General features: G+C 31.8%; 1 pseudogene; it reads right to left on the bottom strand.

Annotated features, from left to right (window-relative positions):
- Nucleotides 1–3,923: 3,923 nt before the first annotated feature.
- Nucleotides 3,924–9,907, bottom strand: LOC114743468 (fatty acyl-CoA reductase 2-like; annotated as a pseudogene).
- Nucleotides 9,908–12,806: the final 2,899 nt, after the last annotated feature.

Raw genomic sequence — 12,806 nt, 5'->3', positions numbered from 1 at the left:
CGTAGGTGTTCACTCCGCAAGTACGCCGATAGGGACAAATAATTAAGTGGTGAGTAAAGTATCATTCTTATAAAAATTTGGTTATAAATCTGGTCAAGTATTGATTATTATACTTTTGCTTAGTTTGAGTTACACAAATATATATATCAAGAGTGAAGGAAAACTATTTTCAAAATTAGGAATTAATAAAAAGAAAAAGAAAAAGTGATTCTTCAACTCTAAGGACAAAGTGGGTCCTAGGATTATTTATCCTCATTGTATTTCAAAAATACTTAATTAAATCCCCATCATGTTTTCTTCTTAATTATAGATTAAGCTAGTCAAGGATACTAAATTACTTCTAAGTGTTCTCTCAAGTCTCTAAATAGGTGTTTAAGTTCAATTAATTCATTAATCTCTCAATTTATCAATTAAACCCTAATTTTCATTGCAAACTTATATGATTATGTGAAGTTAATGAGTATATCTCTATCTTATTAACAAAACCATCCATTCAACTTGCAAACTTCAAGTTCTCACGTAATTTTACCCAAGTTCTACACTAACCTAGCCCTTTCAAACATCAATCAAGTGAACCCAAAAATCTCATTGGTGGGCAATCAACAAGAAGCATTAAGCATGGAGTAAAATCAACATAATCATATCATTAACCACAAATATAAAGGGCAAATGAGTACTTAGTCCATATAAGGGTTCAAAATAATCCTAGAATAAAAACTCAGCTACTCATGTTCAGAAAATAACCATAACTACAAGACATAACTATAGCCATATCAGAAAAATGAAGAGAAAAGAGGAAGGAGATGGCAAAACCAAAGAAAATGGGCCTGGATCTCTTCAAAATTTCAAATCTTAGCTTCCATAGCTCTAAATACCTCAAACCCTAGCAAAGCAACCTCCCAAAATGAGCCTCCAAAGCAAAGGTGAAGAACAGTGAAAACGATGCATCCCTTCAAATTTTATAGTATATGAAGCCCTAGAACATATGTTGTCTTCAAAACGCAAAGTATCAGTAATTCTGCGTTGGCTGTAGTCAAGATTTCTCTTGGCTATAGCCAATTCCTTTCTGTCTTGATCTTGGTTGTACCCAAGATTTGCCTTAGTTGCGGCTAATTACTCTCTGGAATGCTGTTGGTCGAGGCCAAGAGATTTTATTGGTCGAGGCCAACAATGCTCCATTTTGCATCTTCTCTTTTCTTGATTTTTTTTAGTGTGTCATGGCTTCCTATGCATCTCTCCAACTTCATGGGATCAATATTTGCTTCAAATGGCTCCATTGGTGAGCTTCAACCACCTAACAAAACAAGGCAAACTATTAAAGCCAAGATGATGAGCTAGGGATAAAGTATTCACAATTAACCAAAAATTCATAACTTTAGCCCAACTGTTAACTATGCACATTTTTCTATCATAAATACTTTTAAATATATATTAATTCACCAAAAAGTATGATAAATAATACCCCATTTGGTGGGAGTGAACTAGGGAGAGAGAAGTGGAAGTGGAAGTGGAAGTAGAAGTAGAATCTATTATTTTGTGTGTTTGGTGTGTGTGAAATGGGTTCTCTGGGGAATTGAGTTCCACCAAATTTGATGGAATTCGGTTCCTTAGGTAGACCAGGGAACAGAGATGGTTCCATGGAAGTGAGATTTTTTTACCATTGTACCCTCAATTGTTTTATCAATTGACCAATTTGCCCATCCCTTCTCCCTCAAACCTGACGCCATCCTCCTCCAGCGTCCATCTCCATCATTGACCATGTACCCCCTCCGGCATCCCCTTCGATCTCATCTTCTCCCTTCTCGCTTCCTCCTCCACCTTTGACAACGCTGACCTCCCGAGGACGATGAAGACGAGGCAAGGTTGGCCTTGCGACGATGATGATGTATGATTGCAGCGGTTTCAACCTTGGATTTTCATTTTGGGTGCTCACGATCTTTCATCCTCTTCATCTATTTCTTCCCTCAATGACAATGGAAGATATCAACATTCGGATCTCTCCAAAGAGTGTGGTTTCTACCATCGAGAGGGAGAGATTTCTCCAGATCTGCGAGTCTTCTTCTCCAGAGACGATAGTGCTTTGTTTTTTTTTTTTTTTTGTGTGTAAAGCTGAAGAAATCTCTGTTACAATTCGCAGCCTATTTTATTTCTAACAGAGGTGGTTCTTTGCTTTGATGCTGAAACAATGGAAGTATTTTCTTGTCAGATTTTCTGCTATTATTTTTTGTCCTATGATTTTGGTTCTTGACTTCGATAGCTGCCACCATCTTCTTTGTAATTTTTTTTTTGTTCTTATGCTAATTTTTTGGAAGATTTCTTGTTTAAATCCTGTGTTAATAGCCGCCATTGATAGCAGCGTAGCTGGATTGTAGGAACCGGTATGTGGAGTATGAGAAGAAGCAAAGCTAACTTCTTCAAGATATGGGTGTTTTGAGTGGATTAATTGCTATGGGAAAGTGGTTTGATCAGATTTGCAATTGAAAGAATCCTATCACAACAGTTCTGATTCCTGAATAGTTTCCCCCGACGGCGTGCAGTGCTTCTTTTCGAACATGGATTTTTTTTTTCCCTTGGGAAAAAGAGAGTGATTTTTTTCAGCAAGGATATTTTAGTATTTTCATATTATTAATATATATTTTAATTAAAATTTAAATTCCACTTCCATGGTCACACCAAACACACTTTTAATCTCATTTCCACTTCTATTTTCACTTTTATTTTCATTTCTACTTCCACTTTCTTCAAAAACTCTTTCATTGTACCAAACGAGGCATAAGAGAAATGTGTATAAATAACATGAATTTCACAAGGTTAACAGTATACCCAATTAACACATCTTTCAGCTCATTAATCTCTGGCTCACTGACGAAAGTACAAAAAGGAAGGGAAAAAATAGATTTAAAAGATTTTTAAAGATTTCAATATTAATTTAAAGATTTAGAATAGGGTTAATATGATTTTTCGTTCTGAAATTCAGGCTCATAATTGGCTTTAGTCCCTCAAATTTCAAGCATATGTATGGTTTTAGTCCTTAAAATTTAATCTATCTTAAAACACGCATTAGTTCCCAGAGCATACACAGTATTAAAATCTGCTAAATCATCATAAGCGGTGTTAAAATGATGATATGGAATCACTAGATGGCATGTAACTGGATCTTGTGTGAATAATAAAAGACAATAAGTCCCCAAAATGCAACGTAGAGAATGATTGTATAAAGGGGGATGAGTTCTCAAAACATAGCATAGTAATTAAATAACTCCTCAAACAAACAATGAGAAAAAAATGAAGGTAAATAGCAGCATTTTGAGGACTTATTCTTTTTTTTTTATCCTCTGTTATCCATATAAGATTCGCATAAGTGTCATTTGGTGAGTCCATATTACCATTTTAATACCATTTACGATACTACCTCCACTCCTAATTATAAGAGCTAGTTGACTAATTTGAGGAGATTAAGGAAAGAAATTGAGTTAGTTATTTGTAATATTTAGGTATTATCTTTCCTAAAATATCCTTGCTAATCAAGTGTATTGGCTAAAACTACTATTGTTAGAAGGACTATCTTGGAAAAAATGCATAAATATTAGAGATAAAGTGGATTGGAGTCTTATATTTAGAATCAAAATAAAAGTCAAACGAGGTCTTATATTAAGGACCAGGGCAGTATTTTAGTAGCTTTTAACACCATTACATCTCTAAGTATTAACATTTTAAAATGAACTAAACTTAAGGGATTAAAACCACAAGTTTAAAATTTGAGAGACCAAAATCAAAATAGGCCTAAATTTCAAGGACAAAAAATTATGTTGACCTCTAGAATAATTTCTTTTATTTCGTATGATCGTTGCATTTATTATCTTTTAAGGATATCATTATCGTTTTGATTATTCCATAATATATTAGAATATTTTCTTACAAACTTTAGTTCATGAAATGAGTGATCAATTAATAGTAATTAACGAAATAAAAAGCGCACATTGTTTCTTCTACATAATACACCGATCGATTAACAAGCAGAACATCGAAATAAGCATAATTAAATACATAATAAGTATCAGATATCAAGTGATGAAATTACTATTACACGTAGCCCTTCCTTGAAGAATTCAACACTTCAAAAGGTGCTTTCTCACACCTGGGATATGAATTTTGGATATGTAATGCTCCCAATCTATGCTTTTCACATCAAATCCAAAGTCCTTCATCTCTTCAGCTGACATTTCTCCATATAGCCTCTGGGTATTTCCATTATCAAACCTACGAAACCACAGTACTTCCGCCCTCAATTCTACAGACTATATACAATTATTCTCTACAAGCTGAATATTGTTTTGTAAACTGAGAATATAAGATGTTTAAAATCATGTTAATTAGAGTATTGGGAAATAGGAACCGAAAATGATCTGATGTGCTTTCAAAAGGACAGTGTGCTTCTTACTGATTCTTGTTAAAAAAAATTTGAACAACTAAATCTACGAAGGATGACAAAAGTCTAATTGGAAAGTTAACTTTAAATATCAGGACATTTCAGTTGTAAAAAAGTTATAAAAATTGGAAGCTTAAGAAGTGTCAAGGTTTTTCTTTGACATTAATATAGTATAATCTAATCAGGTCCAAAATTATATATCATTCTTCTTTATATAACTATATATCGATATAGAAGATGGACATATCTGAGAATTTTGCTTACCATGCTTTATAAAACGCGTATGGCTCGTAGAGCTTAGCCATGTGAATGAAAAGTTTTGCTTTCTTTGTGGACTTCTTTTGGAGGGTTTTATGGAGATCAGGTCCAAGCTTTGTTGCATGTAACAATCCAGTTTGCCTAGCAATCTCCATTGAAATGTAAGACGAAAAGTCATCCAAAGAGTCTAAAAAGTTCATCTTCTGAATGAGACTTTGCTTCCCATTTGAGGACTGTGCCAATGGAAAAGAGTTGAAATGGCTACGAGCATAATCAAACACAGCTCCAAATGAAATAGGGTTTGCTACGGAAGATCCAATGTGGTAGACACTTAAATCTGACGTTGCGGCAGTCCCATGCTTTGCAATTGCTGCCATTGTGGCATTCACAACCATATCTACTGGAATCTGCATTATGCGTTCGATTTAATCATTAATATTTTGGCTAAACATATATATATATATATATATATTAGTTTGATGGCATCATGCCACCCATTATTCAAAGTCATACATACTGATTTTAAAATGGGAAATTAACCTTTATTATTTGTGAATGAAAAATAATTGACCTAAACTTACCATGTCTACAACTGCATTGGGTTTTCCAAGAAATCCTGGGAGTTGACCCTTCCCATAATTAAATATAACGGGATCAACAACTCTGTCATGACGAAAAAAATAAATAATTATGGGATGAAAAATAGCACAGAAAAATCCAATGATATTAAGGAATAATTATGATGAGTTACAATTTATTATTGTGGTTTGACTAAAATCTTTAATTCAGCCGCCATATTGTTTGATCGATTTTTCATTGTCTGGTTGCGGTTGTTGTTGTTCCAAATTTTAGAACAAATATGATCACATACGTAAATTGTGAAAAGAAAAGCATTATTGTTGAAAGTTTTCTGAACTTAAAGTTGAAAGGACACTACATAAAGTTTCATTACATAGAACAAATACATTAAATTATCCAAAGTCTTTGAAAGAATACTGTAATTAGAGTTTGTTTGGGCAAGCATATATATATGAAGTTAATTCGAAAGGATTTTGTTGTGTACGTACGGATCCTCTCACGCGATGGCAAAAACATGGCCATTATTCAAAGTAAAATCTGACCATCTGGTTAATTATATATGGATTTTTAAAACTGATTGGAAGGTGATGATTAATTTAAAAATAAGAGAATCTGAATTCGATTATGCAACGAAAAATGAAAATGGGGGGATGATAGGATAGGATATATATATAGGACCTGTATCCTTGAATCCAACCAGGAAAAGGTTCAGAATAAGAGCTTTCAACCACAGTGGGACGAAGAATGACCATTGGTATGCCATCTCTGAAGCTGTTTATTAACATCTCTCCCATCGCCTTTGTGAATGAGTACGTGTTTGGCCATCCGTGCATATTCGCCCTGTTCATATATATATATATATTTCAATATATAATTTTAAGCAACAATTATGAGCCAAACAAATTGATCTCCAATTTTCAAGTAAACATATATAAAAACAATCCTACGTTGTATGTACCTCTTCATACCCAACTCTTTCATCTTCTGAGTTGCTTGATCCTGTTGGAATGAATCCAGCATTCCTGATGCCAACTTTAGTTCAAATTCTATATCCTGTTCTGTTATTGCCCTAACTCTTCTTTGTCCGATGTAAAGTGGCTTCTCCATTATTGTCCCTTGTCTTTTCCATCACCAACATAAGCTGAATATCACATGCATATATTGGATTTAAGTTCACTTATTTATATATATAAAAAAATCAGTTATATATTACTGTACGTTCTAGTCTTATATATACCTGTTGATATGTGAAAGAAAAGACAAAGACTCTTGCATTTCTTGGCAAAGTTTAGGAGACGAAAAGGCCCTTTGGTATTTGTGTTTAGAGCCACATCGTACCTGAAAGTGAATTGATTCAGAACAGAAATTTGAGCGTTTCCAGCTCATATGTAAGTAGGGGCCGGTATGTTTTGCTATTTGCTTTTCTTCCAAATGTGATTAATGAACGAGTTTCTAATTGTTATTTTGAGATGTTGTACTTCCTCCCATTGTTATTATAAGTCACGTCCTATGATCCACAATATATAAATCATTTTTAGAACCATTTTGTGGGTTCATAATATATATTGGTCATCACTTACATAATAATTATTGCTTATTTGTCAATTTTACTCTTGCAATTCATGTTTAAATAACAGTACTCTCTATATTTTTCTCTCTCTTTCAAAACCTCATTTAATACGAATAAAATCAGGGAAAAAATTTCAATTTAAGACATATTTAATGGGTTAATTATTATTTTTGGGTTTTGATGAATTAGTTGATAGTGACTTATACTGGGGATCAAAGAAAGTACTTCTCACGACATCATCGAAAAGAGCAATTATTTATTAAATATATCTTTAAAATTTAAAATTTTCTAGCTTTACTCCTATCAAAGGAGAAAAAAAACACATGACATTCAAAGAGCCATAAAAAATATTAAATTATATTAAATTATAATTAAATTCTTATTTTAGTAATTTTTAATATGGATAAAAGTAGAAAATATTAATTAATATGGTCTATGTAACTTTCATGATTTTTTTTATTTTATACAACAAGCTGTTGGGGGAGTATATTATTTCCTTATTTGATGCAATGAGCTATTTTCCCTTGGAAAAAACTTAGATCAAATTTTTTATATTATGTTATGTTATCTGATCATATATACTTATGTGTCTTTTTTTTTTTGGTTTCATGTGTTCTTATAATTAAATACTATTAAATGATAATATTTTATAAATAGAACATATGATCATATATGATTAAAAAACTTGATATATAATAGATATAGAGAACTTAATATAAGTATTCTACTTTTCCCGTTTTTCTTTTGGGAAGGATTAGTAGATACTACATCCATTCTTTAATATAAAGCTAGTTTGATATTCAATTTGGTCTTAAATATAAGATCTTAGTTATAAATATAAAATCCTAACTCATTTTATCTCTCATATATCTATTTTCCCAGAGCAGTCCTTATAGTAGTTGTACATGTTAAATGTTTTATCAGATAATAATTTAAACTAATATACATGATTAGTAAAGGTATTTTAGTGAAAACAATATATATTTACTACAAACAATTGACTTAACTAATTTTTTTAATCTACTTTAATTAATCAAATTAATTTTTATATTAAGAACATGAGGTTAGTATGTATATATTTCGCTAACCATATATACATGCGCGCACCCCCTTTTTTTTTTTTTTTTTGCCGCCTACACGCACACACCTATCGTAATTAATGTTCAATCAATTGCTCATTTTGTTCGTAACGTGATATCGACATTGATCAGACCACATTCTGTTTAAATTAATTAAATTTAATTTGGGAAGATAATCAATATTAAAAGTTTTTATATAAAGTACATAAAAGATAAATTTATTTTTAATGGAAAATTATAAAATAATTTTTATTTTAGATTTTCAGCTGTAAAATTCAAGGGTTTTCTTGCTTTTTTCACTACGATCAAAATGAAAAATTATTTATAATATAAAAATAAAATTAACTATAAATATGAACTATCCAAAAGCAATAATTTTGTAAATTGATGATGATGTAAAATTCAATAATATTAAAATATATTATATATAAAAATCATAATAATATAAAAATTAAGTGTTTGGAGACTTATTAATTTAAAAATGAAGAAAGAAATAAAATTATATATACGCACATGCATATCAGTATGGGTATGTGTCAAACTTCACATGGACAGAAGCCACATCCATGAGAAGTTAATTACAACAACTTAAATAAGCTTATGACATTAAAAACGCCCCCAATATGGTCGTACTCATGTCATAAATTCACATGCGTGCATAACTAAAATACTTCTGTATTCTTATAGGTAAGTCACTTGTAGGGGGAAAAAAATCTAATTCTAAATGTAAGTCATTTATAGGATAATTAATGATCTTTTCCAATTTTTCTCATATAAATACAATAAATTAACGAAAATATGTGAGAGAAAATTCACAATATTTTTTTTCAATACGCTTTCTTTAATAAGACAAACGTAAAAAAATTTATCAAGTTAACATATTTCCGTCTTAATAGACGAGACTGAGTTACAGGTGAGTAGCGTAGCGTACAAGGCCAGAGTGATATATGATGACTAACCTCTCATCGAAGGCGGTGGTGGCTGCAGAGTTGACGACCACATGAACTTGATTTGCAATTTCATTTACAGTGTGAGCATCCATCCCCAGATCAGCTTCACACACTGTCCCAACCACTGGGATCAGCTTCCTCATCATGAACTCCACGTACCTTTTTCCATGACCTTCTTTGATTTTCTTGAACACTTCACATTCTATGATCTGTATGTTCATCACAATATACATGTTAATTTAGTATCTCCAAGTGATTGTGCTATATAATAGGGGCAAAAAACTCACTTCAGCTTTGAGTCTTTCCATAGCTGCTTCCTTGTCTTTTGCCTTGATCAACACAAAAATCTTTCCAATTTCTGGAACCGTCCTTAATATCTTCTCTACAAGAACTGCAAATTTGGAATGCTTTTGTGTTAATTATTAGTCACTGTCGAAACTAATACAACACAAAACATGACGCCATCGGGCAAATGGCCTCATGATAAGTGGTGTTATACAACAGATAAGAAAGTAGGTGTGCGTGTGTGTGTGTGTGTGTGTGTGAGTAGTACTCACGCATCAGGCCTAAAAATAATTTCAAGGAAACGCACCCGACTTTTTCTGGGAAATTTCATGCAAGGAAAAGAAAGAGAAACACTATTACCTTTGGCCACAAACCCTGTTGCACCAGTGATGAGGAAGTTCTTGCCTTTAAAAAAGTTGACGATACCAATACCGCCTTCAAAGGTTTTGATTTCTGAAGGCATAATGAACGACGTCGTCGTCCTTGCTTCATCAAAAAGACTCTCTCTTGGCTTCTCAAGAACACCAGTGATAATACTGAGGTTTCTGCCATAGCTTTCACTGTTATTCTGGCTCCAGACAACCCCACGACTCTTCTGAATGTGCTTTTGACGATATTCGAAGTTAAGAATACTGTTGGCAGAAAAATAGTGATAGGGGAGTAAGGATTGAAGAATCACAGGGTGACTCTTGTAGGATGATGAAGAGTTTTGAGGTGCAGAAACTGAGAAGAGGGGCCTCATCAGGTAAGGATTCATTGTTTGGTAAGTGAATGTCGCAGGGATACCAACACTCTTTGGTCTCTCAGTAGGTTCAGTTCATGGCTCGTACTCGTGCATCTGTGAGCATGCGCCTATATATACACAAACAGTTTCGTTATTAATATTTTACAGGTGTAGCAAGAAAAATTAAAGGAAAATTACAATCAGATCCTAAGAAAGGAATTTAATTACCCTAAAGTCTATTGACAAGTGAAAAGCATGCAATGACAACGTCTAGGGTAGGAAATGACAACAAGTTCAGGCTAGTTACTTGTTATTAGAACTTTTTGATAATTAAATTGTTTTCTTGAGACCTCTTAATAATTCTCTCAAAAATTAAAGAAGCGAGGTTATACAATTTTGATAAAGAGAGCAGTAAAAGAAAAATAATTAAAAGTTTTTAATAATTCTTCTTCGATTTTTAATGACTCTCCCACCCTCATCAATTAACGACTCCACTCCACCCATCTTTTTAATTCCCCCCATGCCACTCTCTCTTCTCCTTCCCTTCCCCTGCCATATCTCTGTCTCTCATATTTGTATGTGTGCCATTACCAAAATAAATTTCAAGTTGACATTTTTTATTCATATATTTTATTTACCTTTTCATTGAATTGTATAAAAATAGATTTTAAAGTAAATATCTTTAATTACTTTTTAATTTAATAAAAAGATAGAATTAAATATTTGTAGATATTATGAAAAAAAAAATCAAGAGCATGATGAAATATGAAGGGAAAAAAAGAATTAAATATAGATTTTTACCTTTTAATTCTATTTTTTCAATTAATGGAAAAATAAGAAGTAGTATTGTACTACGAAAAAGATAACATGGAATTTATTTGAGTAATGGCACACCAAGGAATACAAATAAGAGAAAGACGGGGGGAAAAGGGGGAAGGGAAAGAGAGTGTGGCGTGGAGGTCGGGGAAATCAAAGAGAGATGGGAAGAGTGGGGTCGTTTATTGATGAGCTAGGGAGAATTGTCTGAAAAGTCCTTTTTACAGAAGCCTTTTAAAAGAAAATTTTCATCCTATCTTAGAAGGGACAATTTTTTATTCTTCCTATACGAAATTTTGGTAGTTTTAATGAGTATTATATACTTCTTTTCATATATGCTTATATTTAATAACCACAGTGGGAGAGTAGAAATTAATGTGATGTTAAAACTTAGTATAATTAATTAGAGTAATATTCTGGCAAAAAAAAATTAAAGTAATGTTGGAAACCACTTGAAATTTTACAACAAATTTAATGCTTTTTTTTTTGTAGGCACAGGTATCATCATATTGAGAGCAATTATGTTTGAGGTATTGTCAGGTACTAAATGTAAACACATATCCCAGTACGGATTTGAACCTTATCTCACAACGTTGTAAAATACTAATCTCTTCCGTTAGACCCAAGCCCCATTTGTTTTAGGCTAAAGTATACTTTTGGTCCTTTAACTTTATATATACAATATTTCAATTTGGTCCCTTAACTTTAAAAAGTATACTTTTAGTCTTTTAACCTCAAAAATTTTTAAAAAATGATGACATTAAATCTTAAATGTTGATAAAATATTCTTAAATACTAATATATTAAGTCTAATTTTCAAAACATCCATAATTATTACAAAAAATATCATCGAATCCAAATGATTTTAGGGTTAAAGGACCAAATGTATAATTTTTAAAGTTAAGGGACTAATTAAAACCTTGTGCAAAGTTAAAGGACCAAATATATACTTTAGCCCTTGTTTTAATGCTTTTAATTGTTATTGGCATGTGCGAATTAATTAAGGTATTTTCATAGCAGACAGATTAAAGAAGCACGTACTCTTTTTTTTTCGCCATCAAATTAAAGAAGCACATATTTCAGAAAATAAAAAGATTAAAATAAGAGCAAAGATGCACCCAGCACACTCTCAATTATTTTTGGATATGCACTTAGTACCCTAAAATATTTATTGGTATAATTTTGTCCTAATATAATAAAAAACGCTGCAATCTCACCCCTACGGCCTTACCCTAACAGTCTTTTTAACTCCATTTTCCTTCATGACAGCTGGTCTTGGCCTATAATATGTTACAAAGTCATCTCTCAACCCCCAAAAAATCCTCTAAGTTGTTTGGGTAACATATAATGATTTTTCTCTATATATTTATAGATATAAAATTAGACACACACATAGAGATATGAAAATGAAATACAACACCATATATTCCCTCTGATCCTAAATATAAGACCTGTTTTGTAATGTAATTTATATTATAAAATAAATTTTATATTTTGGATCAAAGTAGTACTACCTCTGGTCCTAATTATAAGAGCCAGTTGACTAATTTGAGGAGATTAAGGAAGTAAGTTAAGTTAGTTATTTGTCCTAAATAGGTGTTGTCTTTCCTAAAATATCATTGCTAATAAAGTGTATTGACTAAAACTATAATTATTAGAAGAACTATCTTAGAAAAAATTGAGTAAATATGAGAGACAAAGTGAATTGGAATCTTATATTTAGGATTAAAATAAAAATTAAATAGGATCTTATATTAAGGATAGTACTATCTAACATATTAACGTCAATATCATTGACGGATAGTGTGGTTGTCGCTATTAGTTGGAACTTTATGAAAATGGGGATACGACAATAATGACAGGCAACGACTCCCTGAGGCTGAGTAATTAACCGTCATACCAATGAGAAGGAGTGTGTAAAAAATACTAATGAAAAAAAATCACTTATTCTTGGAATTAAATCAATTAATAGTTTTCCTACCTCCGCAATCCAATATATGTTTAAAAATGAATACACGTTTGAGAAGATAATATGTAATATCATGTCAAAACTGATGGGGTGAACGCAAAATAAATATAATAATGAAATTCGGTTTCTAAATACTACTCCTCTGAT

Source organism: Neltuma alba, unplaced genomic scaffold, assembly GCF_004799145.2.
Source record: "Neltuma alba isolate B1F8T4 unplaced genomic scaffold, ASM479914v2 tig00004036_pilon, whole genome shotgun sequence".
Classification (NCBI taxonomy): domain Eukaryota; kingdom Viridiplantae; phylum Streptophyta; class Magnoliopsida; order Fabales; family Fabaceae; genus Neltuma; species Neltuma alba.
The sequence above is the reverse complement of the archived record's forward strand: the minus strand, read 5'-3'. Positions and strand labels throughout refer to the sequence as shown.